The 20983-nt window shown below is 28.7% G+C and overlaps 1 protein-coding gene across 2 annotated transcripts in view; it reads right to left on the bottom strand.

Moving 5' to 3' along the window:
- The window catches only part of Dgk (diacyl glycerol kinase 1), a 97711-nt gene that overhangs the window by 52945 nt on the left and 23783 nt on the right, over positions 1-20983 (bottom strand). The gene's annotated exons all lie outside the window — the stretch shown is intronic.

Consider the following 20983-nt stretch of genomic DNA (forward strand, 5'->3'; position numbering starts at 1 on the left):
TATAAAACTTCTCAGATAGAATAAATTAAAACCAAGTAGTATATTTAGAATACTCTCAATTACTTCAATATAAATAAGTGGGTAATGTAATTTATTAGAAATGTTGTGACATTTCGAAATAATAATAATAAGTATATAAATACTCATTTTACTAAGTTGTAAAATTCATAAAAACTACAATTTAAACAGATAGTTTAGACAAAAATCTAGACTATAGAGAAATATATATGCTTAATAAAAACTTGGTCTGCTTAATGTTATAAATTTTATAATAACTTAGATGCAGTTTTAAATTGTACTATAGCTTTCTTCTCGCAATTAAAAAATTAATATACATTAAAACTTATCTTTTTTTTGTTATTAATTATACAAATACAGAACAGTTAAATTAATGTAATAAAAAAAGTTCAATTCGAACCAAAAATAAATCACAAATATTTACAAAATAATAACACACTTCTCCGTATGAAATATATATCTCATACAATTTTCAAGATGAAAAATTTTCCGGCTATTCTTCTATTTCGCAAAACCCATTTACAGATTAAGTGAGTAGTGAGAGCGGCGTTTTGATAAGAGACTAAAAATCTATATTTAACAGTTCGAAAGTATTGTTCCGCAATGTATTGCATTTTGCATTGCAATTGCATTTCCTTTAAAAAGTTTTTTCAAAAAATACACACGTCATACTCGGGGGACGGTTGTATACAAAAAAACGGAATTTAAGTATTTTGTTATTATTTACCGTCAGTGACTTATGATCGTTAGTGTTGCTCGCTATCCATCGGTTGCTGGTTGGCGAGAAGTGTAAACAGATTTTTTTTAATATTCCAATGCAATTTTTATGACGCATTTTCTTTCGGCATTCTCAAACGTTTAACAAAAAAAAAAGTTTTTACCAAAAATACACACAACATACTCGGGGGACGGTTGTACACAAAAAAACGGAATTCAAGTATTTTGTTATTATCTACCGTCAGTGATTTATGATCATTAGTCTTGCTCGCTATCCATCGGTTGCTGGTTGGCAAGAAGTGTAAGCAGATTTTTTAATATTCCAATGCAATTTTTATATTAATTATACAGAACAAATAATTTGATTGGATAATTAATAAATATTGGCAATTTAGAAGTAAAAAAATTATTTATTTTTTACTTTTGCAAATATGAAAATTCTGCTGATAAATAAATACTTCTCCTTCAAAATTTTATGATGCTTTCAAATTTATAATCCGCGAGAGTTGGCAATGGTAAGCACTTCATAATGGTTCTGTTAGTCCTTCAACTCACAATAGAAACGCATTTTTGCTGTTAACAATATATTGGGACGAGTGAGCCGTTTCATGTGTTTTTACGATAAGCAAATTTATATATTAAAATGATCCCACCCTCGCGGACAAAAGATGAAATAAGAGTGATTCTGAAATATTTTTTTGCTATATTTTCTATTTCATAATCAAATAAAAATGTTCTTGCTCTAGAATTGAATAGTTGTAATACATTATCTGATAATCACACACATTGAATTAAAGTTGTTTGAAACCCTCAATGGAATATTTAAAAAAAAAATTGTCATAGGCGAAAAGTAACAATTTAGATTTACAAATAAATTTACCAGAAGAAAATCAATGTGTCGAGATAATAACCTTGGGGAATTCCTGATGTGGCAATATATTTAAACGACTTTTGTTTGTCATATGGAACATATGGATGACATAAAAAAATTTTAGATGAAAACCCAAATCCATTTATTTAAGCGTGATGAACTTAATCAAAAGCTTTTTCAATCTTCTTGAGTTCTTATATCGACTTTTTTTAACAAAAAATGTAAAAAATTACAGCAGATAAAATAAAACAACATTCTTAAATAACAGCTTATAGAGCAACTACTAATAAAATAATGTAAATTAACTATGTATAAAATAAAAAAAAGGATTGGATCTCTCATAGAAGTATTAAAAATGAATGTTTTCATATCAAACTGAAGAAGTATGTATTGATAAATAAAAATGTTAAATTTAGCTATTACCTAATATAAATTAATAACTTTGAAAAGACATTTTAAAGCTTCATAGTAAGCCGTTCGATTAAATTAATTTATTTCATCTTTTCAATAAAAACTTGATATGGTTTCAACCCAGTAAAACTTTGAGCCAAGCTTTGGTTCGAAATTGTTCTTTTTTTATTCAGAACCTCTCTATCGTTCCATTGCGATTCAAATTTATCGCTCCGATATATGAATGCATAATATATATCTGGGCATCAGATTCGCGTCATAAATCACAAACGTCCTATCAGCAGAAAAGTCACCGAGAGACGATATCGATAGCACCGAAATCAATTAGCGATTAAGGCAGTAATTTAATCACGAATTTGGCACACAGCATCATTATACCATAATTACTAACGGATGGTTAAATTTTGGAAACTCTCGCGCAACTATCAAAAACTCGTTGTTCTGTACATAATTATATTCCATTACGTGACTAGACGATATACCAAAGCGAAAACTTTAAGTTGCTCGTTTAAAACTTACGAATGTTGATAATACAAGAGAGTGAAGCACGCGCCCGTTCGTGTTCGTTTAATAAAGTGGATTAGATATACAATGAAGTATTATTATTTGAGTGTTTCTTTATATTATGTACATACACAATTTTCATGCACAACTCCCGAGAGTAATTTATAAGGGCCGTTTAAGGGCACAACTGCGGTCATGAAACAACAGAACAGCATGCGATGATGAAAATCTCATTGCTTGACCGTGAAATGTTCACGTTAACGTTCAAGTCAAGTGCCTATATAAACATTGTTTATAAATATAAATTGTCGCACTGCGTATATCAAATTTGCAAAAATAAATTATTTGTACAGGATTTAAACCATAGCATTTTATTATGATGACTCGCTATCTCTCGTTATTTGAAATACCTTCACAAATAGCCACTGTTTTTTCCTTATAGATTTTACTTAAGGCATTAATTAATTGGGATTTATTAGTATTATTTTTTTATATGGTAATATCGACACATTATTAATTAAGTTATTCACATCAAAATAAATGTTTAGCAACATAATTAACTTTTACTAGAACAGCAATATTGGCAACCAATTTAACATTAATAAATATATGCTTAATTTCAATGATGCATTGCTAAATTTAAATAAATATATTAGTAAAGCAAATCAACACAAATAGAAGACAATTTTACTTAAATTTAATTAAAAGCGATTTCACGATCAGTTATTTAAGGTTAAACCCAAACAATCTTTTCCAGTTTCCAAGAAGGTGCGACAATCAAACCTGAAATTGAGTCATCCCCAAAAGGGGTTTTATCAACCCTTTTCAACGATTTATTTGATACCTTCTTCTAGTGCTCATCTTAAGACAGAACATTTGTGATTTATAGCACAAATCTGCGCCTGTGATATATCACGTACATTTCGGCAATAAATATGAATCATAACAAAGCGATAGAAAGATTTTGCTCAGAAATAGAACCGCTAATTGGCTATGGGGTCACGTGGCATCAGGGTTATTTTTCGTTCGGCTCCACACAGAATGAACGTCATCGAAAAATAATAATAATCCGAGTTAAACGACCTGCACGTTATGGTCCATTGATTTTCTTCCTGGTCGTTTTTCCAGTTATCTGACGTCATCGGCATTTATTGGAAAATCAAAGTAAGCGACCGCAGAAATTGTGGGTTGCAAATAAATGGTAATAAGAGCAAAATCACTTTGAACTTTGCGTTATAAGCGAGAGAAAATTGACATTTTTACTCAGGAGGTGGAGCGTTTCATCGTTTTTCAATATTTCCCTGATGATGTATGATGTTGTGGGGAAAAATTCTATTTTAAAATATAATTTTCAGATTCCAAATCGATGGCAATAAATTACAAACCAGAGGGCGATCCATTAACAAGTTTATATTTGAAAAATCGTTTTTATATCAAGTTTATATTTTAAAACGAGTTCCATTTATTAATGTTTGCCATTATAAATAAACAACACGATATACTTATAGTATAAAAAGCCTGGGCTTTAAATTTTTATTGTTTCTGGGAGATCGGAATTAATGATAAAAATAATCATTATAATTCCAATCGATGAACACATATAAAGTTTTCCTAAATTTTCCTCATCTCACATATGAATATCGTGATATTTAATTCAAATAAGATATTTTTGGAGAATTTATTCGAAAAAACACTTTTTTTAAATATAATAATAATACAATTTAAATATTGATTTTTATTACATAGTTTCATATTTGAAAATTGCAAACTACGCACATGTGCGGAACCCGTTCCTAAGCACATATATTCCCGCAATAAAAATACATTTTTTTTAATATTAACTTACAGTCTGTATTTAACACATTACCCACATTCTACGTAAAAATATATTTTTTTATTAAAACCGTAAAATGGTGGGTGAAGGATTATACGATGGATACGTCAGATTTTCCCATTATCCGCCCGATAAAAACCCGTCAAAGTGGTAAAACATCTTAAAAAATACATACCTTTTCGTGAGTTTTTATTGAACAATTAAAAAAGGCCAGAATCATTACAAGGCAGTGCTAGCAAAACGACTTTTTTACGCCATCGCCCTAAGCCCGTTAAGCGTCCTGGTGTCTTGGTCTCAAATTCAGGACTCGTACAAGACTTAATGGCTTCCGACGGCAAATGAAGACAAACTACGTCCAATACATGTCTAATTGTGTTTCTTCGGGCCTTAGTAGAGATAGAGAGAGAGAGAGACGTCCTTTGCATAATTGCGCTCCGCGAACCGGCAATAATTACAAAACCAAGAAAAGGACGACAACGACGACGACGTATAAGTACGTACGCCAAAAGCTAATTTGAGAAGCACTGGTGATCTTTCGTAAGAAGGAACGCGCCCGAAGTCATCCATTTGGGATCGTATTGTACATTTTAATGAGACGTTTAAAGGTTAGACGAGATACATAGCCAGCGGGGTCGTAATGTCGAATATATTGCGTTCAACTATATATGGATTTATTTACGGTATGCTAAATATTTGTAATATATGTATCTATAGTAACTGAGCGCGTGTGTATGAACGTCAAATTCAAGTATTACTCGCATCCTGCTCAGACTGATTGGATTGATTAAGAGGGAACTATTGTTTAACGGCAACCACAAATGTTATGTCGGTTATCGTTTATATCAAAACATACACAAGCGTACATGTAGTAACAAATTATTAAATTTTTATTTGTATTCAAATTTTTTTATTTATTATTATTCGTTTGTTACGTGACTAAAATCGAATTTAATGATTTTTGATTAAATACCGTTTCAATGGAAAGAATTAATGTATATTTTTAGAAAAATCCTTTCGATCCTTACATAAGTACTTTCAATTGCCAATTATTTAAAGCGTTTGCGCGAAATCCCTGTTTATTACTCAGGACACCCACGTTTTATTTATACGCAGAAAACAATTTAGAGGGCAGAGATTATATTAATTAGCATAATAAGGCTTTGGTATACTTTTCTGATAACAACAACAGCGAATATCAATTAATTAAATTGATGTAGTAAAAGACGCACTTCAATTTGAGGGCTTAAGTGGTAATACGAACTCAACGACAGAATAATATGAAATTCCTAATATTTCTGTAATTAATAAAATATTATATAAAATATATATTAAAATTTTTAGCAGTAATATTAATTTGTAAAGTACTTTTTATATCTAGATATCTTAAATTGTATTTTTAAACAGAAATACTCGAAAGTAATTTTAATTGCATGTAATTAAAAATTATAGATTTATTATATAAAACAGTGAAATTCTAAGTAAAAATATTGCAAAAATATAATCTTAGTAGCGACGTATAAAAAATATTGCTTTAATCATATTTGTTTTATTTAAGATATGTTAAATTAAGAGCTATTTTAAAATCAAAATTTATAGCAAAAACAGCATAATAAAAATAAAATTGTCAGATTAAATTTAAGTGCGCAATAAATGTCAGGAAATTAAAATATATTGATGATAATCACTACATTATGAAATACATATTTTAGGGTTTGTTAACCCTAGGGGTGAAAACATCGTAGCCAGTGAGACGCAGTTAAATATAGTTAGTGTTTTATTACATTATATTTACATATATTGTGAGAAGTTTTCTCCGAGCGTTGGTGGAAAAACTGGCGGAGGGATGATGTCAGTGGACGATCCTCAGATATGGCGGGATGTGCGGTGTCCGCCGGAGTCAGCGAGTGGCTGCTTGTGACTACCTTCTCCTGCAATGCTTGCTGACCAATCACAATCATGCAGCGATCATCCAGCCAATAGATGTACTTGTTTCTTAGATGCAAAATATGTATACGTCTTTAGAAAGCGACGCTCGCTTGATGGGTATTGTCTAAGATCATATTGCATTGCAACGGAAATCTTGTAGATCCAATGATTTATTACATCCGTGACCGTTTCGCAATATATAAATATTCTCTCATTGACTGAGAATATTTTTAGTAAGAACGTGTGTGTTATTTTTTCTGGTCGTAACGAGGACTTTTGCGTGGTACATTATTTACACTATTGTCTTCTTTTCTTGTTGATGGATAATTATTTTGGTCACAGTAAAAAAACGCAAGTTTTAAGAATAAGAACGTGGGCATCTTTGTTTAGTCGCCATAATATAAAAATTAATTTAATCTACAAGGTTACAAAAATCTGCACTATACTTAAAATAAATGGTATTGAATGGGTACAAATCATACATTTCTGTTTTTAAATTTCTATCGTGTCAAAGAAATCTAAATGATTGACTATTATACAGTTATAATTATGATCGATTATTACAGTTATATATGTTACTGATTTACAGACTTTGATTTTAGTTTTATGTTTCAATATTTATTTAGTAGTGTTTCTTTCTGAGCATAAAAAAATTTAACGATTTAAATCCAAAAAATGTTTATTTTTATTCAAAATTGAATTTATATAAATAAATTAAAATATTTTATAAGCGGTACATTTTTAAAAACAAGTAGTGGTTAAGATCTGCAATATTTATTCAAAGTAGGTAGTGAAAAAAAGGGCAGGGATTTTCGGTTGTGCTTAATGACTGTAAGCTGTGATAGTAGTTTATAATTAATAAAATAGATGTTACTGATTCACTTTGATTTCAGATTTACTACTCAGTAGTTGTTGATTATGTTTACCCCGTTGTAACCCATCAGAGAAGGGCTGTCAAACTCACGTGCCGCCTACAATAAACTTTTTTGCGGACCAAAGTCATTCCTATCTCGAGGATATTTAGCGCCCCGAGCAAAAAAGGTCGCCTCAGAAATTTTCATTTACGGATGCTGGTGGGTACTAAAAAAAAGGTTACACCTCAGACATTTTACGAATAATTCAATACGATTCATTACAGCGCGTTTTTTTGTTAAATTATATAATGTTTACACCTAATTTATGTAAATTAGTGAATAAATAAATAAAAATATGCGTTTATAAATAAGTTTATGTGACAATGACTATTTAATTTAAACGCGACATTGGTTTTCATATAATCAGTTAATGAATATTCTAACCTTAAAATATCCACGAGAATGTTATGAATGTGTAATATAAGTACGTATAAATGATTTATATGGTAGTATTTTCTATGGAAAGTAGCACGTACTAAAAGAGCTTTTCTATATACGACCACGAGTATGTTTTGCACTTTCCTTGAAATTTCACAAGGAAAGAACGTTGGAAAATTTAAAAAGCGGATCAAAAGTAGATATATGTATATTGCTCGCATATCCTTGAAGTTGGTATACAATTTTATAAAGTACTGTATACATATACATTCGTTACTACTATTTACATAGTACGTTGTATAACGATAACTATGTCATCTTAATATGTTTGCCTTAACGAGCTTATTGTATCAGATATTGCTCGCGTATTTTAGATTTCGAACCTAAAACCTTTTCTCCAAGAAAGGCTTTATAAAGTTGCTGTAATACAATATAGTGTAAATATTAACACAAAAGACAATTATCACGCAGCTAATATAAATCAAATTTTATCGTTGTAAATTTGTGCTATAAATAAAAAAGTATTTTACTCGTATCGCTATACGAGTTTTTCATTAAAATACATTTAATCGATTATGACATGTGAAAATAATATTGTCGTATTTTATAAAAGCAGATTGCGCATCAAAAAAATTTAAGCATATAATATGTTATTTATTATTTAAATTTAAAAGACATAATTAAAATTCTCAGCAAGTCCTGTTTTAATCACCCAAACTTTTATTCTAAAAACATCACATTTATATGTAAATATTACATTAATATTGCAAAATTCATAGAGTGGACCGGTTGGCGAATTTAGGTCAAACCCAAACTCTTAATTTTATCTACAAATTTTTTTTCATTGTTTTTTTCTTGAATGTTTCAAAATTAATTATACCCTTGCAGTTTCACCATAGAGACAATGATACCTTTTTATATAAGGGCTGCTTTATGAATTGGTTCTTTTAGCTGAATTTTGAAACCCATTGTGTTTTACGTCCCTGGTTCAAATTCAACATAAACTTTTTTTCCCCAGTGATTAAATGATTTAAAAATAGCCCTTCGACTTTAATTTCAAAAAATGTTCGCACGTTTTTACGCGGTCGACCTAGTTTACATTTTACTTGTTTTCATTTTTTTTTTACGTGTTCCTGCATACTTGATGAAGTGTTCTATATTTTGAGTACATTTTTATATAATTTACTTCGACAGTTAAAACGCATTAATACACATTTTCAAGATCAAAATTTTCAGATTTAAACTTCTAAGATAATTTTTGCCATTTTCAACGTTTAAAATATATTTTTGTGTATCGGTGACTGTTGGCACCTAAAAACTGATTCCGCGTTAAAAGCGCAATAATATTTACGACGCAGCGACAAAGTGTCAGAACATTTTTAGGCATATCGTACGTTACAATCGAGGAATTTGCAAAAGCTATGCTAGATTGTCAACCTGCTCAAACTTTAGCTGTCACGTAACACAAAATATTACAGATGAATCTAATTACACCCCCAAATATATAGGCGGATACATAGCACTTTTATCGACACTTTTAACTACACTTAATCAAAACTTACAGTTTCTCCAAATTTGAAACCAAATAGAGTAACGCCAACAATGATGTCGCAGAAAATCGATAAAGCAGCTGCTTCCCTCTTTACGTCAATATTTGTCCAGTTTTTTATTGTGTCCAGACCGTTTCGCAACAAAAAAATATTCTTTCAATGACGGAGAATATTTACAGTAAGAACACTTGCGTGTTATTTATGTGATTCTTTCTGGTCATAACGATGACTTTTGTGTTGTCTTGTTTCCTTGTTGATGGATGATAATTTTGGTCACAGTAAATTAACGCGAGTTTTAAGAATTAGACCCTACAAAATTCATTAATTTCTTGAAGAAAAAAAAACAGTAAACAGAATGAAGAAATAAATCCGATTACAAAGTTATTTTTGAGAAATAAAAATACAAGTAACTTGTGTAGTTATGAAATAAGGCATTTCAAACTTAAGCGAAATGCTTTTTACGAAATATTTAATAGCTTTTAAAGAGCAAGTTCTTTTAAATTTGTCACTGATATAAGGGTAAAAGATACAAGAAAATTTGAAGAAAGAAAATCAATAGCAGTTATTTTTGAAGAGACTTGATTATAACAATTTTTTACTACCAACAGTTTAGTTAGGATTCTGAGAGAATTACACAACAAAGACAGCCTTACAATTTGTGGTTTAAAATTATTCAGAAGTAATAAGCAATAAAATTATTGGTTAGAGATTTCTAGATTTTAAAATGAGAATTAAAAGTTTAGATATAAATATATATATGGATTAAATGGTTAAGCAATAAAATGTCTTTAAGACTATTTTAATAATTAAAATCGCAATATAATAATAAAAAATATGATTGAAATTAAATATGGTACCTCATGAAGTTCTTCAAAAAAACTGAGTCCATTATGATTTGTATTATATTTAAATAATATTGTGGATATAGTAAGAATTTTAAAAATATAATTTGCAAATGCTCCTTTATATTATACGGTGAATTTACGTTTCAGTGAAATAATATCTTACAATATTTCCTCTGATAAATATACATTTATAATTGCAAAAAATATAATATAACTAATGCACTCATTGAAACTTAATTTGACAATTGCTCTTCAAACTTAACGAAAAACGACATCTTAGAACAACATATATTTTTATTAACACCTATTATTATTGCCAGGATAAATATATATCTACAGTTGAAAATATAGTCGGATATGATTTAACTAAAAAAAATAGTAAAATAGTATTTATACTGGTAAAAATGAACCTTCACTGGAAAATATACTTTCACTGTAACATATACTATACCAATACAAATGCCGGAAAAGTCAGTGAAATGTGCTTTATCAGGTACTAAATTAGAAATTCCACGTGACAGTGCTAGAACTACTTAAAAAAATCATTTTAATGTACATGAAACTTTCTTAAGAAAACCTGTTTGTGATTATCATTTTTAACAAAATGATAACTTTGTTAGTTTTAAATTACCTTTACTTTAAATGATATGTACAATCTACTGCTTGATTAATCGATTCTCAATTTTCCATGAATTTACAATTTTTTAAAAATATATGTTTTTCATTTAAATATATATTATATATTTGCTTATTTATTGTATTGAAATTAACACTAATGTCACATTCACTGGTTTACAGCAATAAATAAATACATATTTATACAGGAATTCACACCTCCCACGACAGTTTTCCTTATCTAACCGCGTTAATCTGTCAGCATTAAGTTGCCGGCTTATGAAGTCATAAAAATAATACACGGCGTATCTTTTGTCAGTAATTTAATGGGTCGCTCGTTATCACGCAATCACGGCGATAACGCCAGCTCGGATATGCTGTAATGGTATGTACTGCGCCCCCGGATCTCTGCAGATTATTATATATACTATGTATCTCTATCTTTGCTATTCTATAGTATCGATCCGATCCGGTTACTGTCGCGTCGGGGGCTTTTGTTTTTCGACTTTGGATACCCGAGCCGGCTCGATTAACGCTTTCTGTCCTCCCTGTGAAGGCCCCCGTGCGGCACCGGGACGTCGCCCCCGGGGGGCCCTGGGGCGGAAGCCCAAACGGAAAAGTTCTACAAATAGCTTACATAGGTCTATTCGTTACGGCGAATTAATCGCGTGTCTCTGGTGTAATTTTTGGAACTATTTTATTCGAGAAAAAGTTTGGTGGAACCTATTTTTATTTTTGTGTTCTATGAATAGAACAAACGTGTGACACAAAAAAACTAAAATAGCATTAATCAAAGGTCACGACTTTACAGGAGATCAAAAACCTAATAAAAAAAATGCTTTCTTATATTCACTAATGTCAAAAAAATTTTAATTTTTGTACCTTGACAATCATGTGTACATATTAAATCATATAATTTTTCTCTAAGAATACAGATATATCTTCTATGTAAATAAATTATAACCAGTTTTTAAAGCTTTCGATATTTATAAATTTTCTATAATGTTAATGTTCTCTCCTTGAACCATCCAATATAATATATTCTGATGCCTTAATTTATTTTAATTCGAATACACTATATTGTTTTCAGCTCAATTATTGCCATTAGATTTTTTATGATCACAAAAAGTTGTCTTTTCCATGTCCTCTTTACTTACGAAACAAGAAAAAGTAGGCATTTAGCCCATTTAGTAGTGTTAACCAAATTTAAAGAGTAGATGGCTCACAACAATGGTCGTTTACTTAGGAACTTTCAAATACGTAAGACTATGAGATAATACACTATATAGAGAATATGACCTGCTGGATAAAATTGTAGTAAGCTTTATTTTTATAATTTAATAAAATAAAAATAGAGAAAGAAAAGATTTGAGTGATTCAGGTTAAATCAATTCTGGATCGTTAATGATTTGATTTAACAATATTAAGTTATTTAGTGTAGATAATATACTATTTTTATTAAAAATTCAACAGTTTTCTCACAAATTAATAAAAATAAATAAATGTAATAAAATAATATTGAAAAAAACAATATTATTTTATATTGCATGAAAGTGAAAAATAATTAAAATTAAATCGGTGATATACATTTGCTTCAGATTTATTTAATTTAATTGTTTATTAAATTTAAATTGTTAAGTTATTGTTTTTTTCTAAAGCAATACATTGAATACGTCTGCAAATTATACGCCAATTTAAATTATTTATAAAATTGTTTTAACCAAAATATTGCATATGACACATGTAAAATCATATTATATGAATAAATGTAGCAATAAGTGATTTTATATTATAAATAAATCAATTTTATTTAGTTTATGTGGCATTTAAAATCATCAAAACAACAATAGTTCAGATTACAGCAAAAAAAATTATGATTAAGCAGAACACCCAGAATTGCACAATAACCACGCAGACTTTAATAACGGCAAAAACACGTTAAAACATCGTGTTAAATATACATTGTTTGATTTTTTTGGTAATTATTAAAAATAAAATGAATAATATGTACTAGTAAAAAATGTATAAGTATGCAATATATAATCTAAGCAAGTTTTTGATGCGATTTTTTACCACAAATATAACAAATAATCGAAACAACTATAGTTCGGATTACAACAATAAACATTATTAATCAGACGAACACCCAGAATTGCACAATAGCCATGCAAACATACAAATGCCATTATTGATAACAAAAATCCCGTTCTTTAATATCATATAAAGATCGAATAAAGATAGTTTGAATTTTATATTATTAATAAAAGATAAATAAGTACAATGTATGTCAAAAAAATGTACAAGTAAATATTATATAATCTCTACTATACTGCTGAGAAATTCTTAAGTGATTTTATATCACAAATAATATATATTTAAATATCAATATAAAGGTTTAAATATTATTAAATAAATTTAAAAAATGACAATAGTTTGGCTTACAACATAAACATTATAGATTAGTAGAGCACCACGCAGACTTTCGAAAGCCATAAATTGGCACAAAAGCTTCTTAAACTTGAAACTTATTGAAAACAACATCAATGACTTTGAATTAATAGACCTCGTAATCAGTTTGTACTAAAAAGGTGTGATTTTTAAATTGAAAATAGACCCTATTATGATTAAAATTATAACTTTTCTTATTTTATAATTTGTCCAAATTTTTTTAAAGGACAAATATGTATAAAATTTACCACTCAGTCATATTACAAAAATCTGGTAATCTTATCACCAATCGAATCATCAACGACCATAAGGAAGACTCTCGAATCGACCACTTGATTCTACCACTTGCGATTTAAAATAATTTTTGAATGGTGTATCAAAGTTTTGAAAAACGATAGATTCTGGCGAAAATTAAAAAATATCGATAATACATAAAAAGAACAATATCATATAAGAATTAAATATAAATTAAAAATTAATCATTTTTTTCTTGATTGTAGAAGAAATCTAATTATGTGTTGTAAAATACTAAAAAGCAACTATTATGTATATGAATTCCATTATATTGTAGTAATATATTAGGTGTTAAAAATTACTTTTATAAAATAGATACAAAACAAAGATAATAAATCATTTTCTCAATTGGTTCTTATCCATAATAAAATCTTTTGTGCACGAGAGCACAATAGTAAAAAATCTCAAGCAAAAAAGCTAAGCTTTTTTTACTTATCGAACGCTGCTCTTAATTCCACGCGAATTGAATTCGTACAATATATAATGTATTAAATCTATCTTAATTTATAATATCCTACACAAATCATAAAAGACTAAACTATTTTGATTAATTGCGATATTAAATCCTCCCAACGTAATATAATTAAATACACATCAAAAAACAATTAGTATTAAGATACTTCCATTTTTCGCCATTTGGAGAGACATCTGGCTAAAGTTTACGACAACTAAACAAAAAACCCTGATAAAGCTGAAAGTCTAATTAACTAGTCAATCGTTAAAAACTTTCGTTGAAAAATTCCACGTCAAACATTCAAGTTTATTTGTGTAAACTAATGGGGGTCATGTATCTATTATACAACAATGTATTTGTTTAAAAGTAAGATATATTTTATATGTTTTTAATCATAAGTTATACTAATAGGATAAGTTTCTATTAAGGTGTTTAATTAAAGTAAATCAGAATAGTTTATTTAAATATATGTCTTGGTATTTTATTACATAACTAATATAGTCCTAAAAATGTAGCAATGATTTTTTTTATTAAAATAATCCAAATAAAAATTTTCATTCAGCAAAGTATACTTTCATAATTATTATCAACTCCACTCTGTAATCTCAGTGAATAAAAAATAAATGGCTTTCGCAAGTTTTTTTCAAGCGGAAATAATTTTCTCTTTAAGACGTAGACCCTTTCACCAAGGGTACAGGGGCATAATAATATTTCTTTATCAGTGTTTCCGTATCAAAACAAACGAACCCTCCAAAAAACGGTTTTCTGTTAGCTTCAAAGACTAATATATAAGATTATACATACATTTTGACTTCAAAGATATTTATCAAAATGCACATATATTATAAGAGAAAAAAAAGCTTCATTTCTGATTTTAATCATATCTAGAATCTTATCGATTACATGTCAGCTAAGCTAAGTAATGTTTGAAATAAAATACAAAACATATCCGACTTCCGTGACAGGATAACGCGTTCCAGAAACCCTTTTTCGTAAATCAACGTTTAACCCGTCTCGTTTTTACTTATTATCTTTTTCATTGACTTTTCCTGGCTGAGTTTTACTATATTTATTTAATGATTAGAATCTTGTAATATATTTTTTGTATTATTTATTGATCGTCTACTATTTATCAAGCTATTATATTATATATATATATATATATATATATATATATTTATATATCTATATATATAAAATAAGCTACTAGTTGAGAAATTGTTTTTTTAATTTAATAAATCATTTCAGATTAAAAAAGCAAATTTAATAAATATATTATTTATGTCTTATTTATTAATTAATTAAATCACTAATATATTTCTGCTTATTTGTAATAACAATAACTACATATATAATTATGATTAAAAACACAAAGTTAACTATCATATAACATATTATTATGATCATGTAATAATATGTAATATAAAATGCAGTTTATTTTTTTATTTTAGTCCAACTTTAATGTTGTTGTTTATTGTATTAATATATTGCTACATTCATGTGGATTTCAAAAATACTGCGCCACATGAAACAGTAAACTCAAAAAACAGTTTATGTAAAAAAAAGCAGATTTTCAACACATCTCGAATGCCAATATTTATATTAGTAGTGATACCAAATAAGTATGGTTTTATTTATTTATTTTTAGAATATACTTCAAAGCATATTTTTATATACGTATAATAAAACGTACCAAGGATATTCTAAAGGATATAAGACTAGCAAAATATAAAATTTCCTTTTCAATTCCTAATCCCACAAAGTGCATATTTGTTCAGTGTTTAATAAATTTATTTTGTGCGAAAGAATAACTGCTGTAAAAAAATATTTTCGTGAATCACAAATAAGTAGAATTGATGTTCATGATAAATAAATAAAATTCTATAAGTTGTCACTAGTAAGCTCTTAAAAAAATTGAAGAAGGAATTCATTTTGATACACATTTAATTTAATTCATTTTAATGGAACAACTATTTGTAAAATTATTTAATTTTAGTAATAATTAATCTTTCACTGCAATATGACAAGCGTAAGTTCATCGTGTTGCGTCACAATCAACGACCACTAAGTAAACGGTGAGACACCAGACTGAAATCAGTCACTATTCTATTTATTATAAATTATTATTACAGCTAACAAACTCGATTTTATTGAAAAAAATTTAGGAAAATCATATCTTTGGAACTATAACATAATGCAAACATATTGCTTTTTCCCAAATTTGTGAAAAAACTGGGTTGAAACTTTATTCAATTAAAAGTATTTTTTGGGATAAAAATTATGCTAGCATCATCTAATGAATCTAGAGTGCATGAAATTAAGAGCAATTCTTAATGATTCAATAAAAATGTTTGGAAAACAATAATGTACTCTGTGCCACTTTTTTCGGGTTTTAAAGTCAAAGGGATGTTTGCCAAATAGACGCCAGAAAATATGGTAATAATTAACTTAATAAGCATACATAAATTTCTATATTATATTTAGAAAATATAGGATGTTGCTATCAGGTTGTAGAGTTTACATGGCAGATCTTAGAAGTCAGAATCGGAATTAAATCACTGCTGTGATTTAATAGCGGCTCTTCTCATCTATATTTTACATCTCTCACTACGTCATATGTGAGCAAATATTATATATTTTACAATGCTAGTTCAAAACAACTCTGGCGAATGGCAGATGAAGGTGTTTGCGAGCCAATTGCATCGCTCCTTCAACACACCCATTAAATGTTTTTACGCCTTAAAATAAAAACAGTGCAATTGGCTTATCTGTCGATCGGTAACCTAAGGGTAGAATAACAATAATATTATGCGCAAGGCATAATGTATTGTCTAGTTTTTTTTGGCGTGATCAACGTATTGGGATGAATATTAAATATTCTCAATCAATAACAAATTAGTAATATCTGTTTATTGGCATACATAATAACTTATAAAATAAAATCATATATACCCACAGTTAGATAACTAAAATATTAGGCTATCATAAATTTTGCGTTCGATGGATGCCGAAAAAGAGAACAGCTGCGAGTCTTATTGACTTGAAAGGTGATTGATGTTAAAATATAAATAAAATGTTCTAAAATTATTTTACATCAATTTTAAAATGAAATACAACGTTCTTTCTCGTTATTGATGCAATATTTCAGTTGAGCTTCGTCTTGTGCATAGCACTACGTATAAAGAGAGCACCGTACTAACGATGAAAAATCTCCATCGTGCAACGCAGCATATCTTCAGTTGTGTTTCAAAAATTCGCTCCGAGCACGTCAATATTTGAATGGCAGTCGTGAAAAGCACTCGGGAAGCATTTTTATAATTCACGACGTTCGGCTCTTGGATAAAAATGAAAATTGCACACTTTGCAAAAGAAAAACGGTCGGTCCGAATGCAGTCGGAACACTTTGGGTCAATATTATATGTTTGCTTTCAGCTCTTTATATATACTCCTTATACTATATATATGGCTGAATACTGAAACGAGGAATTTTCGACGAAGCAGTCGAGTGGATGTGTGGAGATCTCGAAACGAACGAACCATCTTCGGGTTGGGGAAGAATGAGTAAAAATACGACCGAACGAGGGCGATAAAAATATTGGATAAAAAATACACACGTCGTAAAAAATGTTATATAATATACACAGCATAAAAAACGAAGACTCGTATTTTATATTAAACATTTACAATTGTATGTTTGAGTCTTATTGCATAAAACACTTGGGTTTACTGCCACTCCTTGACAGTGAGAATTTGTTTAAGCTCATCCTATCAGTTAAAATTCAAAAAGTCAATACATAAAAGCAATGTAAATTAATTACTTATAAACATTTTAATTTAGGTATATAAAATAATAAAATAATATTATTTAATTGTCAGAATAATTAAACTAATGCAGTATAATATACTTTTATTTATTACTCCTTTTAATAAAACCACTTGGGCCATAACTAATCTTTCAACTATTTTATAGAAAATAATACGCTTATACTCCATATAGCAGTATAATAGCGCAAAAACTATTAATTAAAAGTAGGAACAGAGATAAAGTAAGTTAAGGAAAGGTGTTATGCAAAAAGTTTAGGAGCCTCTTACTATATATGATCTGGTTCAGTAGTGAGGTCAAAAGGTAATCCAGATATATTCGCTGGAGTGGGCACTATTTAACTAGTAGCAAAATACTTATTTGATGAATTTTCTGTATTGCAATATCTCGTGAGCAAACCTGAACTGGTTTTCTACGTTTTGATTGCTTTATTTACGTTTCCTAAGCCAGGCCAGATTTTCCTTCCGATTAAGCGCCTGCTTTTTTATATTTTCCTTGGTATTTTCTTTAATATTATTTTTAGTGTAGAGTCAAATATATGGTCCAATATATAGCACATGAATTATTTTTTTTCTTATATACTGACCAAAACTTGCATGTGTTAAACATACTAACATTAACATTAATAAAAAAAAATTTTAGCACACTCTAATAAAAAAATTAAATCTACCATCATGTTAAATCAGTTATATAAACCGATGACTAATTCCTGAAAGACTTAAGTTCATATTCCATATAAACTCAAGTGTTTTTCAATTTCTATTTAGTCTATGAGATCATTCTAATAACATTTACGTCTTCAAATTACACAAAAAAATCTAAGAAAAATAAAACATCCATTATATTCAAAATTATTTTGGACATGAAAAATAAACTGAAACGAATAAATAAGAGCTTTTCGATGATAATAGAGAAGTTTTGCAGAATAATAATAAGATATACATAACTAAAAAAATAAGTTCTATATGCTATAAAGTTGTCAATTGTGCCAGATGATGTACTGCCTAAAAATATGTATTGCCAAGAATATTGTATAAAACAATAAGATTTAAATATTCGTTAAAATCATTTAGAATAAAATACGCATTAAGTGTAAGAAATGTAAGAGTGACACTAAGTTTGGTTTCAGATATGGTTTGAGCAAAAGTAGCTGTATTACATTATTGTACAAAGATCTATATGTTTATATACTTTATAAATTATGAAAAACCTTTTAAACATTCGAAGCTTTAATAATACTAAAAATAAAGACGAGACTACATAAACTCAGGTTATATGTCCAAATAAATTGGCAGTGTACGACAAGAAACATTATTTTAATAAGCTCTAGATAAGATTGAATGTAAACAAATAAATAATATTAGATTTTCAGATGAGACGGTAACACTTCAGATAATACTAGCAGTCTTCAAACAACAGTAAAAAAGCAAATGAAGCAAGCAACAGGCATGGTCTGAAGATGATCCTACACCAAACCAATTGGAATAATCACGAAGTACAAAAACGTAAGTACATATAAATGTATGTCATCTAAAGAAGTAAGAGCTCAAATAGAAATTGTACATTTTTTAGAATTCTCTATGACCCAACCTAAGCCTTCAGATACGAATGTACATGGTTCGTTGTTATATTTTAGACATTTTCCTATATGAAGTAGAGGCTTGGGCCTTTAATTAAAAATAATTCTGAAAGGAAGAGAGAAACTTATCCCAGCATTCCATCAGTAATACGACCTGTTACAAATGGACCTTCCCCTCCAGATACAATAGAAAATATTTTAGACGATATTGAAACACTGCTCCAAACATACAGCGGTGACGATAGTAGTGATTCACATGATCCTGGAAGCAATGATCCAAAACTTTTTAAATCTTTATAAGGAAACTACAGAACTTTTAGGTTCCATATTGAAGGATTGACGCCTGCAACGTCCTTTTATTTATTTCGAAGTAGACAAAAGAGTATGTTCCTTTTTTTTCTCAAGAAGGTGATCTTGTTTTTTGCAAAGATGTTTCCAGACTAATGGTAGCTTTCAATATTGAAAACAAATCGGATGATTGAAGGCTTTTTATTGATTTATCCAAAAATAAATTTGAAAGCAGTACTCTTACACAACGGTAATAAGTATGCTTCTTTGCCTGTGGGACATTCAGTTCATTTGAAAGAATGCTAAGAAAAGTTGATTCTTAACAAACTTTCATATCCAAATCATAAATGTATAATTTATGGCGACTTAAAAGTAATATCGGTGATACTTGGTCAGCAGAGTGGTTATACCAAATTACCAAGCTTGCTGCGTAAATGGGGCAGTCGTGTCATTATATCAAGAAAATATGACCAATCAGAAACACATTACAGCCCGGAATCAAAATGTCTTATTAATATGAAAAAAGTTATACTTCTATCACTTAAAATTAAACTGGGCCTGATTTTGTAAGTATCTCTGTGATCAATTCCAGGAAGTTTAAAGGAAGGCATTTTTGTTGCTCACGACATTAAAAAACCTATGAAGGATGAAAATTTCGAAGCAAAAATGAAAAGAGTGAGAAAGAGGCGTAGAAAGAATTCATACTTGTTGTAATCAGCTTTTTTAGAAATTAAAAAAAAATACAAGTATATTGTAGATATGTTGAAAAAATAAATTCTATAATTGGGCTGTAGCGTGAGTTTAAAAGTACATTTACTCCATTCACATCTGGACTACTATCCTGAAAATTAGGGTGCACTAAGCGAGGAGCAAAGTGAAAGATTTCACCAGGACATAAAGATAATGGAAAAGCGATACCAAGGAAGATGGAATATGAACATGATCATGGACAATTGCTGAATGTTGAAAAGGAATAATCATCAGCAACTTTACAAAAGAAATTTTGCTATAAGTACTTGTAAATTTTAGTTGTATCTATTGGGAAGTTTCTCAATGATTTTAGTTTTTATATTTGTGTATTAAGTATCAACATTAAAACACAAACAACTTAAAATTGTATTTTTTAAATATTTTTTTTAGAAAAAAATAGATGTCATTTTTAGAATAAGCGCTAAAAATTGCAAAAAAATCAGTTATTAAAAATAAAACAATTACCAAAAAGTAGTTTTTTGCGGGCCTCACTGAGCAGCAAAGAAAACACGACTATTTATCAGGTAAATATTATGAGTAAATATTTTTAATACCTAATTAAAATATATTGCATAAAATTTGATTTCAGAAAATATTTCGCAACGGTGGCTAATTTTTATATTTATTTGTAGCATAGAAAGGATTAACTCGTACCTATTATTATTTATTCAAAGATGTTAAAAAAATATAAAATGCCATTTTTGTCATGAGGTCCGGAATCATTGTTTTTCCAGTACGCTCTCGACGGCTCTGAGAATAAGTGA

This window comes from Plectrocnemia conspersa, unplaced genomic scaffold, assembly GCF_051122295.1.
Source record: "Plectrocnemia conspersa isolate PC_06_02 unplaced genomic scaffold, ASM5112229v1 ptg000003l, whole genome shotgun sequence".
Classification (NCBI taxonomy): Eukaryota; Metazoa; Arthropoda; class Insecta; order Trichoptera; family Polycentropodidae; genus Plectrocnemia; species Plectrocnemia conspersa.